The following is a 16,728-nucleotide window of genomic DNA, read 5'->3' on the forward strand; positions in this document are numbered from 1 at the left end:
TAACATATAATACTGCTTTATTGTATTTTCATTTCACAATACTTACAAGATTATATACGGATTTTCGCTCACCTGTGCACAACGTCCACGTTTAAGCGTTTGGTATGGCCTATTATGCGTCGTGTGGTGTACGTCTTCCACCAACTTTTCTTTCATGTGACATTTATAGTTAGTATTTCAAATAGTTCCACATGTATGTAGCCAGCGAAAAACACAACAGGTTTTTAAAACAAAAACTTAAAACATTACTCCTATTAAATAACGACGCTCTGATGTTTTATGTATCGTGTGTAGCAGGGTAAAGTGGTCCTCAACAGGTCTGTTTAAATCATGCCCATGAGGTTAACATCGGCCATTCACATGCTTTGCCAAGACCTGAATAGTAAAATAACACTATTTTTAAAAAGTGGTTTTGTACAAAGTGTGTTTGTCATGTCACTGGGCTCAAGGCTAAAACCAAGCACAGTCTGAGGAATAAAATTTAAATGGAGAATACAAATATTTTAAAGAAGGTGAAGCTTTGTTATATTGTATCCGCAATATTGGTTAAGATCGAATACATGGGGAACAAAACGCTCCGCGCGTAGTGTAATGTTGTTTTTTTTAACTTTAAATCATACTAACTTTGGTAAAGCTCTTCCCCCCTTTATCCACAAGTTTGATGCATTAACATGTGTTACATTCAGATATTGGTCGTGTGCAAAATGCAGGGGTAACATCGTTTGTATGCAGTAAAAACAACTTTACATCTTTATTCTGAAATTATTACACATATTAGCGATCAAGGGCCATCTCAACCCTCGGGGTACTTTATAATCTCATCCTCTATAATCTAACCTCTAAGAAAACAACAACTCAACATAGCTTCAATAACGAGGTTCAAATTATGCTTTCGTGGTTATAATAAAATCGCTTATATAATTAACTGAATTTACGCAGTTGTAGATGTCATTGTTTTAGTTCCATTTATTGTGCACTTCTATAACATATCTCTCTTTACATGTTTCTGTTTAAGTTGTTGAATCATTTAAATAAACAGATCATACAACATCGACTTTCGTGTATTATTTAAGTTTTCCCAATTCAGATACCTATTGTGATGGTTTAGATTGAGTATCCGATTAGATTTCCATCTATTTCGATTAATACTTTTTATAATTAATGTTTAAGTACGTACTTTACGATACAAATCTGTTAACATCGAACCAAGTCTAAAATAATTATGTGATAGTTATGATAACAATAACTTTTCTTTCTGAAGAAATCATATTCAGACAATGAAACTGTTAAGAAAAATCATATCAAAAATAAATATCTTCCTCACATTATTACCTTATTGTTTTTACGACATGATTATTAAATAATGCGTATTACAGCTTTAACTATTTATATTAAAGTTTACAGGGTTTTGCGATAAAATTTAAATCAAAATTGAATTTTAGTGTACATGTGTATTAACAATATTATCAACCAGACAAAGACCAAATGTACTCACACAAGAAACACAACACAAATTTCACGACAAACTTGATGCCAGGCTACGACCCATCATTACGACAGTCTCGTCAATAGAATGTTAGTTGACATTTCCGTTATCATATGTTCTAAAATTCTTCTGACATCAACAATTTCGGAAAGATAAATTTCATTATAAAATTCCGTCTTCAAATGTAGCCTATAAAGTTTACCTGTTCTGCTGGCTTGCACTTTCAGAATGCTTGTTGATAATGCGTGTGTTCGTGCAATGCAATTACAATGTTTTACTTCTTTAATACTAAAGATAAGTTACGTTATTTTAAATTAAAAACACATGAATCGGACCCAGCAAATACACAAATTAACTACAAAAACTCTTCAATATTCTTTGCTTATCATATTCAGAGGGGGTAGTCACGTGATAGTCAAGATGGTGATGTCCATGCCGAGACAGTTTTGTTTGGCCGTCTTATACCCTTTTTTACTTGTCTTAATACCGCTCACTTTCCGGTCAAAATCAGCAAGAATGTAACTAGCGTTTATTTCGTATTAATGTTCGCTCTTTATCTCGACTTAACTCGCTGCGAAATTTCATAGAATTACAGCTCAACTAAGAAAATTTGCAAAAAATAAAGCCGATATATAAAGCGAACTATAATACGAAGTAAACGTTAATCCTTTTCTTACCGATATGGCTAGAAAATAGGCGTTGTTTATAATTTGAACAAAAGTAATCAAGGGTATAACACGACGAAAAATACCTTTCTCCGAATGGACGTCGTCATATTGGCTATCACGTGATAACCCCCTCTGATATTATACGACACACCCGCACAGTAATGTATATGTCCGTTTTGTGTTATTAAAAATACAAATAAAACGTTCTTAATCGGCTTAAAAACAATAGATTTTGCGTATCCGTCTGTCAAAGCAGTAGACATATTAACGAGAAAAGCAATAACTGTAACGTGTCTACCGTTCCTTCGGGATATATATATAATGGCTTTTCCTCGGGCTTTCCTTAGCCGTGTGATTTGATAAACAAATAATATAATTTGCCTCTATACAAGCCGGTTCCGTATGCCCTGTGCGACTTGGATTGCTTTGATCACTTGGGTTGACTTGGGTCGACTCGGGTCGACTTGGGTTGACTTGGGTTGGCTTGGGTCGACTTGGGTTGGCTTGAGTCGACTTGGGTCGACTTGGGTTGACTTGGGTCGACTTGGGTCGACTTGGGTTGGCTTGAGTCGACTTGGGTCGACTCGGGGTGTCTTGGGTCGACTTGGTTCGTCTTGAGTTGACTTGCAATGGGTCAACTTGGGGTGATTTGAGTAAACTTGGGTTGACTTGGATCACCTAGGGTGTCTTGGGTGACTTGGGTCACCCCGGGTGTCTTACACCTATTGCAACGAGTCTGCAGTGTCTCCCCTCTGCGTTACGCAAGGGAGACAATCAATGTCCCCCCTCTGCGTTTATGCAAGGAAGACAAACGGTCAGTGTCTCCCCTCTGCGTTACGCAAGGGAGACAATCAATGTCCCCCCTCTGCGTTTATGCAAGGAAGACAATCGGTCAGTGTTGTACAAGCGACACTCAGTAGCTTGACAGACTCAGGCTGACCTACGAGACCTGACACGTGCACTAACTGGACCCGGACTTATATACGAGTCTCTAGGCTACCCAGCAAGCTATGGTATGTTGTGCGCAAAGTTGCCAGGGTCACCTCCACTCGAAAGTATCCAAAGTCACAGAGATGTCCCTTGCTCAGGCTGACCTAAGAGACCAGAAACGTGCACTGTCTTATATTACCAAAGGAGACCTGTGCCCGGACTAATATATGAGTCTCAAGCTTACCCAGCAAGCTATGGTATGTTATGCGCAAAGTTGCCTGGGTCACCCCCACTCAATAGGCATCCAAAGTCACAGATACTTCCAATGGTATTTGGTTTATATAACGTATTAAACGTTGTGTACTGTTCGACGATCGAACGCAGACTGCTTGCTCCCCATAAGAGCAGCGCTTTATATACTGATATATATACCACGCGACCCGCTTGCTAAAGACATCACCCTACTATTTCATGTAAACACAACCCTACCGTTTCAAACAGTGATTGTTTAATACTGTGGCTATATTATGAAATACATACTGTGCATCTTAATAACCGACTTGTATTATTAAATCATCAAATTATGTACATAAAAACACAATGATCAATCCAAAATACACACGCTATTTGCGTGGAACGTACCGAATGGTCGAATGCTTGTTCGCGGGAAACGTACTTTCGTTTTGGTGTAAATAATAGGAAAGAACTCAAAGAATAATGAACCTAAAGGATAAAGTACCGGCAAAAATCATCACATAACAATAGCATAGTTGTTTAAGCTGTTATTGCAAAAGTCTCTATACTTCAATTAATGTTTTTACTTAGCTTTAATAGATATACCATTGACTTCTGATTGAAAGTTGAAAGCGGCGAAAAATCGTACTTAACAAAAAATGAGATAAAGAACCGATAGACATTTTTTGATAAATAATACTGATTCCTTTAAAAATCAGTTTATTATTAAAATTGACATAATTACATTTACTGCTCACCAATAGCGATTTAAGAAAACATTATATTTAAAAACCAAACACTTGTATTTTTTAAGAAAAACGTTGCACAACTTTTGCGTTGTTTTTGAAATAAAAATGCTTGTTTATTAAATCACTCACATAAAAATTACGCAAGTTGAAGAAATTAATATTTGAACAAGCCCTCGTCGCAAAGCGATCTAATTGTGAAATATATATATATTAGGAATGTTATCAATCAAAGAGGGAAAATTAATAATCTCAAAATCAAAATGGTTGAGTTGGGACAAGCAGTTCATCGTTGAAGGCAATATAAATACTGATGTAATGTCAACATTTTCGATGGTGCAGTTTTGTGAGAGAAATCATGGTACGCACATCCTCCTCTGATTAAGTGTATAAGTACTGATTACTTAATAAAAACCTAGGTAAGGCCATAACATTATCTTCGACCATGCTAAAAGTGTACGAGATGGTCGTGCTTGACCGGTGTAAAGGCAATATAATGACCTCAATAAGGAGGTTACAAGGAGGGTTCCAAGACGGACTTGGGTGCATCATGACAATTTTTTCTCTGCGGGAATGCCTAAATTACTCTAGGGAGCACTCATCACCTGTGTACATGTGTTTTTTGGATGCACGCCAAGCGTTTGACAGGGTGTGGCATGATGGCTTATTTTACAAGTTGTCCTCTCTCACTTCCGGTGATGACGCCCATACGCCAGCCATCGACGCTAACTCGTTAGTTGCTTTTCGTGATATGTATGAGAATGTTACAAGCCGCGTGCGTTGCCAGGGACTGCTATCAGGGCCACTTCCGGTACGCCAGGGAACCCGCCAGGGCGAAACGAGCTCGCCGCTATTCTACCTCGTATATATCAACGGTCTCATTTCAGAGCTGGAAGAAAGTGGGAATGGAGTGTGCCTATATGACATACATATGTCCGCACCAACTGTTGCCGGTGATATGGTTCTGGTGTCATACTCACGAGCTGGACTTGACAATATGCTCCGAATTGGCACCAGTTACGCCAATAAGTGGCGATTTTTATATAATGCAAACAAATGTTCTGTTGTGATATTTAACAATAAGACTTTGATCACTCAAAAGGAAATTTACGTCGGAACAGAAACTATTCCTGTAAATAACAGTAACATATATCTTGGCATTGAATGTAACACATGCTTGTCAACAGGCAACTACATTCAAGAAGCATGTTTGAAGCTCAGAGGGGCATATATAAGCGTATGCGCTAAAGGTCTGGGACCTGAGAGACTAAGCCCTATCACTATGATCACGATATTTAATTCAGCAGTGTTACCTTAGGCTATCTACGGCAGTGAGCTTTGGAATAACAATTCATCAAGAGACCTATTGAAATTGCAAATTACTCAAAACTTCTGTATAAAACACATGCAAGGATACCAGAAATGCATTTCTACGGATTTCTGTCTAATAACAATAAATGCTATACCAATAGTTTACATACTCGAGTGTCAGAAACTCAAATTACTAGGACAAATTTGCAGATTAAACCCACAGTATCTAACAAAAGATCTATTCAATAACAGACTTATGCGATTCCTTGATATAGACCGTCAATGTTTCGGCTTTATTCCTGATGTGTACAAAATATTACAAAGATACAATCTTACCAACTATCTACATTCATATGTTGAACACGGAATATTCGCTTCCAAGGGACAGTGGAAGCAAATCATTGATCGTAATATCGTGACGTGTATCAACAAAGACATGGTAAATCGTTTAAAAGCTAGAGACCCATGGGTCGTTACGGCGCATGTTATAGAAAATAACAGTTACTCTCCTTTATGGTTAATTGCAAAGGACAATAAGAAACTCTTATCCTTGTGCAAAACCCTAATGAATGGCATCGGCTTATTAATAACAAACTGTGTAATCTCAGAACGGGAAGCCTGATTATCCACAAGTTGTGTTATTGTACTGCTATTGAAGCCGAAAGTGAGAAATTGTGGATACTTGAGAGTTGTGGGATTGAAGACTATAAACGCTTCATCCAGATCAGTGCCTTTGAGCAATGTGTGAAGATATTAAAGTTGGGTTATGAAACATATCAGAAGCGTTTTTTACACTTTGGTATTGCCGTCTCAATTTGCAAATTCATTCATTAATACAGCGATGATGCTGCCAATAATTAGAAACATATCCAGATGTATTATGTTGTTCTTTCTTTTGTTAATGTTATCTCTTATGCGTACCTTATTGTCCATAACGCATACAGTGTCTTTATGTACATGTAAACGTATATATTCTTATGAGTGCGTTCACGCGTGCGTGCGTGTGTGAACTTAAATCATTATCATTGACTTTATTCATGTCATTGACCTAACAATTATTTTAATATTTACTCTAGTTATGTTCCTTATCTTTGTAAATAATATAATGTCTGTATTGAGTTAATTCATTTTGATGTCTTGTATGTGTATATACTCAATTGTATTTAATCGTTTATTACCTGTATTATATGTTTTGCTCTCCGTGAATGGAGGAAAATAAAAGTCTATCTTTCTAGCATTATATGCATAATTAAATCGGTATGATTCCGTGACAAGTCTATGTGCATTATACCTAAATTTCAGTTATCACGATGTTTCAAATAACAAGATTACTAAAAGTGTATTTTCCGCTCTATTTCTGATTATACATATCACATATTGCCCAAGCATATCCTTTTTTATTGGTTTTCAGAAATTTCATGTTTTAAATCTTATTGATTTCATTTTACATCAATATCTTCATGCAATCTTATTTTATACGCTATAATGGAAAACGTCAGTTTAATGGTATAAAAGCACATTGAAATAAATAGAATACAATTAAGTTAACTATTTAATATAATATTTCATGAAATTTAATTATTATTTCATGTACAATTGTTTATTTTCACATGCAGGAAATTAATTATGCAAAGAAAACCCTAGTCCAATTGTGACAAATAGATGAAACTGAAGCAAAAACTGTTATTATCACTTGTTTACATAACTATCGATTTGAAGGCCTCTGTAGGCTTAATACACAACACCATTAGTTATATATATGGGCTATAACCTTCTCTATCCACGCATACAACAGTACTATTTAAATCATATAAGTTATTAACACTTCACAGAGGAACTGAAAAGAAACTCATGCCATGTCTTATTTGACAGAAGAAAAAATATGTAAATGGGAATAATATAATATGATGATTGAGAGTGTTAAAAATTAAACAGTTTAAGCTATCTTTATGAGCTTTTGATATAAGAAATTGTGGCGGAGAATGATACATTTACGTTTGCTTAATATCGAACGCAGGTGTTCAGTAGCCAAGAAGGCGCTTTGCGTGTCATGAACACATCATAACATCTAAGATTTCAATTCAATGAAATATCCAATTACCATGCCTGTGTGTTACAGAGTACATGATATGAAGGTATTGGGTTGGTATTTGTTGAAGCGCTATGCTGATGGATATGATCTCCTTTGTCACAGATTTGTCTTTTGTCCACGACAAGCACTAATATAGTCGTTATGTTTAAATGTTTATTTCAATCGTGTACCATGATCCGTCCTTCATCTTATACTATTTATCCAACTATTGGTTCCGCACCTCAGAGTTACCGAATACCTGAAACCGAGAACCGTGTTTACCTTCTGAGCGACATGGAGCTGGACTCGAAACTGCCGATAAACAATTCCCGATTTACAACGATTTCGACGTTTTAACGCAAACAAAAGGACAAATCTGTGTTGTAAGTTGATAAACTGGTATTTGTTTAATGTACTAATGCGGATTATGTTCGGTAGCTGGGGTATTTCGATAGTTTTTACTCTTGTAAAAATCGGCACTGAACGTTCGGTCAGACGAGAGCCGACCTAGCATTTCTACGAGTTCCAGAATTGTTTTATTGTAGTTTATGTTGGCAATTAGCCGTTCGTGGTCTTTTTTCGTCACGAGGCAACCTTTCCCAACAAAATGGTACATAGTTTACGACAATCGACCGCCATTTAGGCACTTAATGGCTTAAAAATGTTGATGAAGGTGATTTTCCTGTGTTAAGAGATACCTCCCTTGTATATATGTATATATATATATATATATATATATATATACCAATGCATAGTGCCAGTTACGCGGTCTCTGTAGTTTTCAGACTGTACTTACGAGGTCAATAAAAAAAACGGGGTCTATATACAACCCCGCAATCTAGGCTCCTTTAATTACTATGAGGGGGGTGTAGGGGAGGTAATGCAATCAAATCTCACAATAAGGTCTTAAATCGAAAACCACAATCACGTCTGAAATTGAAATTGTATATACCTCGCAAATAAGTTCGCTATATATATTCCTTATATAAGACGTTAAATAAATGGCGTGTTCATAAATAACAATATATAAGGTACCCTTATATACCTTAATTCGTGTTAATATCGGATAAAAAAGGGTATGGAGATACACGTGTTTAAAGTGGGAACCCCATGACCTATGTCTAAATCAGAGACCCCGTAACTGGTCATATGTGTGAATATATATATATATATATATATATATATATATATATATATATATATATATATATATAGTTTCAGATTGGGTAAAATGGTGGGTCAAACGTCCATTTTACGGCCGTATTGTTGGGTCTTTAGTCGATTGTCGGGTCCCAAAGTCGATTATCGGGCACTTGGACCCGACAGTTGAAGACCCACTTAAAAAAAGGCTGCTTAACATACTCATGACTATTTTTAAATTCAAATTTGCATGTGTAATTTTACTCGAATTGTCGGGCCTATATCTCCCATTAGCACACATTAGGTCAAACTCCACACAGCAGTTACTTCCCTTGGGCATTCGCCAATCATTAATGTCTTTTTCTAGAATAAGGGAGGCCACTGCGTATGAGATTGACCAACCTCGGCGCAGTGATTTACCGGGAACCAGCATAGCAACGAACGACAACTCGGCGCCCGACAACTCTGTAATATAAATTGCCAATTTTCGCGGTTAAACTTAAAAAGGTAAGTGGCGATAATATTTATTAGGTTTATTTATATTTTTGGTTATTAAAATTATTCTGCAAATGACTGAATTTAAACTGAAACTGCAACCAATAATAAGGACACAGTTTCTGAAACGTTTGCTGACAATGAAAACATATTTCAAACATGTAAAGCCGTGGCACGAATTTAGGTGACAACCTTGTTACCGCAAACAAACAAATGTAACCTATAATCTGCATTTAATGCAGATATAGTGACATTCATGAAAGCAAGCATGATTGTAGCATCAGATCATTTCCATGCGATACAAGTTCAATATATGTTTTAGGCTGACTGCAATGGTTAGACTGGGGAAATAAATTATAAAAGAACAGAATCTTTAACCACACAAGACAGTTGGACTAGCCTTAGTGGTACAGTCATGTTACTATTACCGGATCAGTAGCGTAATAAAGTTGTTCTGGGGAAAAGCAATAAATGGTTTAAGACTTCTTTTACATCAGTTTGATAAGGTTTCCAGACAAACGCTCCCACAAACAATCGCTCCTACGCTAAATTAGTTCTGGCTTCAATAACTTTAAAATTCGCTTTCTATGAATTTTGAATGGCGCAACATTAAAGTTATGGACCAACCCCAGTAGGAAAGTCAACCAGGAATATACGAAAAGTTGACAGTTAACAAAGACCGCTCCAAAACAGCTTGTAAAAGCAGTTATTGGCCCAAATCAGCTACTTTATGTCTTTATTGGAAAGATTGACATTTTTCACATTTAACTGATATGTTTTTTTACAAAATACTATCTTAAACATTTAACATTTATCTTTTCTGCTCTAACATATAGACCAGTTGACGAGTGAAGTCACGCGCACCTGCAAATATTACACTCCGCCCACTGGTTGGCAAAAAGAGGTGAAATTCATATAAGCGCTTATAGAGAAAGTTGAAATAATAATCGTTTTTATTGATAATCATGCACTATATCAAATATAATTTTACTAACTATGTCTGAATTAAACATAAGCGTGCAAGGAAATGCATTTTTGGAACGATTATATTGTTGTTATTATTTGTTTTTACTATAAACGAAATCTGGAGTGGAACACAATATACGAGCACGGTATGCAGTTACCATAAAAATCTCTACTTGGCACATCTTCGCGACCATTTTTTAGATAAAAAATTCTCTGATATTGAAATTTTTTCAGAATAAAACAAATTTAATGAACGAACAAAAATAAGGATGTAAACAAACAGCAAATAGATCGACTTTATGTACGCAACATATAGTAACTGATTTGAACATGCCTGTAAAAACTTGCCTTGTTACACATTAAATAAATTCTCTTGATAAATGTAATTGTTTTTATTTAATTATTCACACCAATTTTGACACTCTTTGTTTCAGCGTTTTTAACCCGGTGTTTTATTGCACTTTTGTTCATCATAAAGCGATTATCTCGTTATGATCGGATACTGTCCAAACAATTACAAAGAACACATGGTGTGATAAATCCAGGGACCTATTCTTGGCCACTGCATAAACCACATGTGGCATACAAGTGTCTGGTCATTAAACATCATTTATGATACCTCCATGTCATCTCTTGGCATATTGAGCGATCATCTAAGCAAAATTGTAAAGCCAAAATACGAAACAGTTGCTTTAATAAAATATTTGAACATATTAAAAAATGAAGATATTTGTCCGAAATGGATTAACAGGAATTAGTGTATGTATATATTAGCCTGTTTAATCATAATAATAGAGTGTTAATAACTATAAATTAAAAATATTGTGCAATTTCATTGCTACACAATTAACGTATTTAACGAGTACCGGCAAATGTAAACTCGGCTATTCATGTTAAGATTGTACGTTTCTGTAGTGTATGAAATGACATGAAAACAAGCAAACAACAAAAGGGTAAAAAATACTTGCGTAAAATAAATTAATATATAGATATATTTATCATAAAATGCTAGATTGTTATCACTCCTTACCACCAGTAAAGAGAGTGCATGCAAAGACAGTTTAATTTGCTTAATATGCAGTTCTTGTTTTTCATATGTATGCTAAACTTTATGATATTGTCATTCGATGGAAACGAAACGGTAATTCATTCCATGTAAAATAAAATTACTACAATGTTTATTAATTGTAATGTATTCCGCTTTTAGGGCTTCGTTTTATAATTGATTAAATGCCCCTCTTGCACCTTCGTTCGCTTATGAACAATAACAATATCTGCACCACTTATAATTATAATCAAATTAATGTATGTGTTATTATCTTTGAAATATAATTTACCAAAATCTTACAATCACAAAAAATATGAAAGAATATTTATTGTTTTGTTTTGTTGGATTGCCAGTTTTTAGTCTGATGTATTAATATTATTAATATGTATTTTTATACAGAGGTAATTATATTTATGAAAATACATTTATTGGTACTAAATATTATATTTTTGCACTATTATTTAAGAGTTTTTATGTTTATTTCGGATTTTTGTATCGTTTTATTGACTAAACAAACGACATGTATACATGTTTTACGTTACTGTAACCAGTGTTTTTTGCCAACCAGCCAGTGCGCATGCGCGGAAAATCCCGAATGTAAACAATAACATTCAACTGGTCTATCGAGAAAAACAGTGACGTGACACACATGATTGAAATGCGAATCTCCCGAGATTTCACGGTCATATGATGTTATTTCTATTTTTAGTAACAAACCATGTGCTCAATTGTTTACAAATTCAGAAAGACATTTCCCGTTTTTTTTTAATAATTATTCTTGCTTGTTTTGTAAACAAATTGTAGTGTAAATACAAAATCAATGTACAAAATATTCAAAATTACCAAATTCACTTTGAAATCAGTGTTTAAATCCACCAGACGTAACTTGTTAATCACAAATAATAGATTTCAGAAAACGAAAGTAATGTTTACAATTCCAGCAAAAAATGTCAAGGTCGATCCGAAAGTATCCAAATGAAAACTCGTCACATGACAAAGCGACAATGGTGCAAAATTATGACTTTCAGGCTGATGAGAGTTATTTTCATCTATTGTAAGATGCATTTGAAACATTTGAATCTTAAAATATGCCCCGATGCAGTAATTTATATTCATTCACCAATATATGAAGGAATGTATCCAAGAAAACATACTGTCTTTGATTTATAGCGTGACATAAATCTGTCACCACTCTGGTTGACTTTCGATACAGGGTTGACTTCAGCGTACAGATATGTCAATACTATATAAACTGTACGCTGAAGTTTCTTTAGCTAACGCTAAATTTGACAGGGCGGACATTCGCTCCTACAATGTTTTGATAGGGCGGACAGTAGCTCCTATATTATTTTGCCAACTCGGACAATCGCTTCTACATTATTTTGTCAACCCGGACAGTCGCTCCTACATTATTTTTATTCAACGGCAAAACGTTCTATATGCCTATCAAAGACTTACACCTATAATTAACCGACAATTAATTTTGCCAACTTGTTGACAGTTAGCCAATTCAAAACATTACATTTCCTACATTACATTTATTGGAATACATGTAAGTGCCATTTTGCGAATGGGATAAACATAAAAACCGCAAATATGTTGTTCTTAATTTCATTTGTTTTTATGATATGACATTTATATGACATTTATAAACATATATATACACAAAATACACAAACGAAAAAACATCCAAACAAAAGGTCTTTTGTGTCTGTCAGTGGCTCACCGTCTTCTTTCTTACGCGTTTTATCACCGATTATATTTATATAATAGCAAAGAATTAAATTGTTATATATTGATAGAATGTTATACCAGAAAAATTATACATTGAAGACGAAATTCATAAAATGCAACATGCAGGCAAATTCGACTGTACAGACATGTTCGATTTACTGCATAACCATCATATGGTTGACTTAGACATGTGCTTCTTTGAGTACGAGTGACCCTCTAAGCATAGCACAGACTGACTGCGTTTGTTTGTTAGAAGTTCCATGTTGGTAGTAAATTATTGGCGTAATATTGACATTACAATATATACATATTGTTTTCACAGATTGCTAAATTACATTTAAAGAATCGACCAACTGTAACATAGTTTCTTAATAAGTAAATTGATTTATTAAAATCACATTGATCCGCTCATGTTAAATTGGCTTTCTGTTAACAAGTTGGCAAATTTAATTGTCTGTTAATTATAGATGTTAGCCGGGTTGGCAAAATAATGTTGGAGCGACTGTCCGCCTTGTCAAATCCAAAATGTATTTGTGTTACCTTTTTTTCGCCGCAGAATTCATGCATTAACGGATCAGTTGTAGCTATAACGGATCACATGATCAAAACCACTCAAGGAGGGGGGCATTTAACATATTATTTAAACTGTCGAAACATGAACTTTGTTGTTTACAAGGACCAAGTTATATTGCCAGTTATAAATAATATTCATGTTTTTGTTATTGTTATTGATTGTTTTCTATATGTGATCTTGTATTCTTGTGTGAAATATCTGATGAAAATCCTAAATAGATCAGAAAGATATGGGCGTGTTAAAAACCATGAAATTATTTGAATCATATATAATCATCGATATTAAACATGGATCATAAATAAAACTATAAGATTGATGTCATTTATTGTAAGAATCAACAAGATTTTCATATATTTTAATATAATATATTAGCAATACGCATATTATCACGCTTGATCTGTTATTGTCCTTATTCTTTATTTCATTTAAGGTGCTGCAAAATCTTTAAACACGAATCAAAACTGAAATGGACTTTTGCAGGCAGGACTACTAAATGGCCTTAAAATTAATGCTTAAACTTCTTGCTTGCCAACATAGTTATACTAGCATGTGGCCGCGAACAATGTTTAACCTCGATTTGGAAACGAGACAGAAATCAACAAAATTGTATATAAATGTCAGCAAAACATACCGAAATGTTTGACAAAGAGTCTTTCCCATTACGACTCAATCAGTGCGTTTTAAAGAACAGACCTTGAAGATGCTATATATTAAATATCATCTAAAATATCAACTATTTATCGCAATGCGCAGTCTGTAATTTACTGATGTTTAGGAACCAAAAGTTAGGTAATGTCCGGTTATATGATCATATGCTAAAAATGAAGTATGCTTTCTGCTTTCTGTGCATTGATTTTTTTAATCCAAAATGTTTTGGGCCTGCCCAGCTAGCTGAGTTGATGGCTCAGTTGATAGAGCGCCAGACTGTCAATTTTTAGGTTTGAATCTGGGGGTAGGATAAAGTTTCTTCATAGAGATTGGTTCCCGAACATTGTAACATTGTATTTGTAGGTCATTCTTCCCCAACCTCTGAATCAAGTTGGGAAGAAGTGGGTCACTTGTGGTTGGCTAATACTGGTCACAAGAAGTAGGAAAGCTGGTTCATGTCCTGACCACTTGCAAAATGACCTTAATTTGGGTTCAAGAAGGCATTAAACCTGATCAATCTAAATTCAACCAAATTCTTTTGCCCAAAGGTCAGAGTTTCAAATACATTCCAACACAACAGCTGTTGGCAGTCACCTCGATTATTGATTATAAAGCCCCGTCCAGTTCGATTGTCAGCGGCTAGCAGTCAATAGTATGGTCGTTTCAATAACATTGCCAACAACGATCATTTGTCTAAACTGTTTTCAATTTTCTAAAGATTGACTGTTTCCAAAACACAATTTAATATTAATCTTAAAGAACTGGACCAACGTTATTCCTTCTTCTGTTTGAGATTTTGCAGAACTTCTCCCTAAAGTGACTAGTCTTTATGACATTAAGTGAGTAATAAGGCCTTTCAAAATTTCATTCTCTACAGTTATTTGATTAATCATTAAATATTATGAAAATTTAAATATCATTTATGTTAGATATAGAGCCATGTATTAATCTTGCATGATTTTCATGTCTGATAGATGTTTCACTCAACAGTTTGTTTATGCAGAAATAAAACAAGTAACTGATTTTTATGCCCCCCTTCAAAGAAGAGGGGGTATATTGCTTTGCACATGTCGGTCTGTCGGTCCGTCCACCAGGTGGTTTCCGGATGATAACTCAAGAACGCTTGGGCCTAGGATCTGTGCAAGTGGAAGTCAAGTTCTTAAACCTTTGCATGCTGGGAAATTTGTCGTCTGCTAAAATGTTGTCTGCTGAATTTCTCAAATTAGCGTTTTCTTTGAATTTTTTCAAAGAATACTATAAGAATAGCAAACAGTTTGGATCCTGATGAGACGCCACATTCTGTGGCGTCTCATCTGGATCCAAACTGTTTGCAAAGGCCTTCAAAATTCGGTTCCAGCACTGAAAGAGTTAAGAAAATCCCTGGAGTTGGTACTGTGCATCATTTAAGATTCCTCTTTGTAGCCTTGACCTTAAGTCATTTAATCTTGTTTGTTAATTTCAATTTCAGCTGGCACTACATGTTTTTGCCTTTATATGTTTGAACAAATAAAATGGGCATCAAATCCTTTAAGCAAACAAACAATTGACTCTGGGATACGGCCTTACCTTTCAAAAGGGGAAAATACCATGTGACGGGCACTTTTGGGGAAAAATTGCAATAAATTGTCATAAACCGAAGGTTAATTACATGTAATAACCATTATTTGCTCCACTTAAAAGCTGTAGCTTTTTATATGGCTTTCCCCTACCACAAGTGATTGGAGCTATACTGCAATCACTGTGTCTGTCTGTCCCACATGGGTTTATGAATAAAATAAAACATTTCAAGTTTCAAATGCTTAACTGTTCCCTGGAATTGTTCAGGAAAAATGCCTTGTAATTTGTTTAGCAGTCACATAAACAACCAAGCTATGTAATATGGAATTTTTACACCCATTATTGCTGCTTCTTCCTGTATTTGCGCGATGATTATCTGAGATATTAACTCTATGATTCTGTATTCTCAAATCTTTTCTATAAAGAAGGAATGTAGTTGACAATTGTTAATAGTTTTATTTGATCGTTCGTCAAAAAGTTGTAATTCTGTTACTCTTGTATCTTCAATGCAATTGAGTAATTAAATAGCAATTAAATTGAATGCGTTTTAATTCCCTTTTATTATTGTTTAACTTGAGTAACAATGCTATGACGTTAAATTTTATTTACACTTAAATGTATTATGAATATTGCTGGGCCAAGTGTGAGGTTGAGCGCTCTATAACCAGGTTTAAACCCCCAATGCTTTGCATTGACCGTTCCAAGGCGGTGACCCCAGCTTTATTCATATTTTGTGTTTATGTTGGTTTGTATTGTGCTGTATTGTGCTGTTTTGTACTGTTTGGGCAATCGGTCACTTGCCTTAAATAAAGGACCTACTAATTGTTTTTAATGAAAATTCAATACTGCTCCAGCAGCTGGAGTTTCACTTCTTTATATTGTATTATTTTTTAACCGATTTTTTTTCAAAACTTTCCCTCTGTGTCATCTGTAAAAGACTAAGATTAATATTTCTTTGCCAAAATACAGAGGAAATTTTTAATGGAATATTGATTGTTGCTTTAAAGCTTTTATGATAATCAGTAACAGAAGCAGTAACATTCAGCCATAATTATGTATCCACACGGCTATAAACTAATACCAAGCTTCCCATTCCCCTTCTCTTCAGATACTTCCTTTC

General features: G+C 34.8%; 1 long non-coding RNA gene across 1 annotated transcript; it reads right to left on the reverse strand.

Moving 5' to 3' along the window:
• LOC127858750 (uncharacterized) lies at window positions 1-1,618 on the reverse strand. Its single transcript, XR_008039039.1, has 2 exons — window positions 1,496-1,618; window positions 1-375 (listed from the first exon to the last, which is right to left on the reverse strand). It is a non-coding gene; the product is annotated as an uncharacterized LOC127858750 (long non-coding RNA).
• Window positions 1,619-16,728: the final 15,110 nt, after the last annotated feature.

This window comes from Dreissena polymorpha, chromosome 1 (genome assembly GCF_020536995.1).
Source record: "Dreissena polymorpha isolate Duluth1 chromosome 1, UMN_Dpol_1.0, whole genome shotgun sequence".
Classification (NCBI taxonomy): Eukaryota; Metazoa; Mollusca; class Bivalvia; order Myida; family Dreissenidae; genus Dreissena; species Dreissena polymorpha.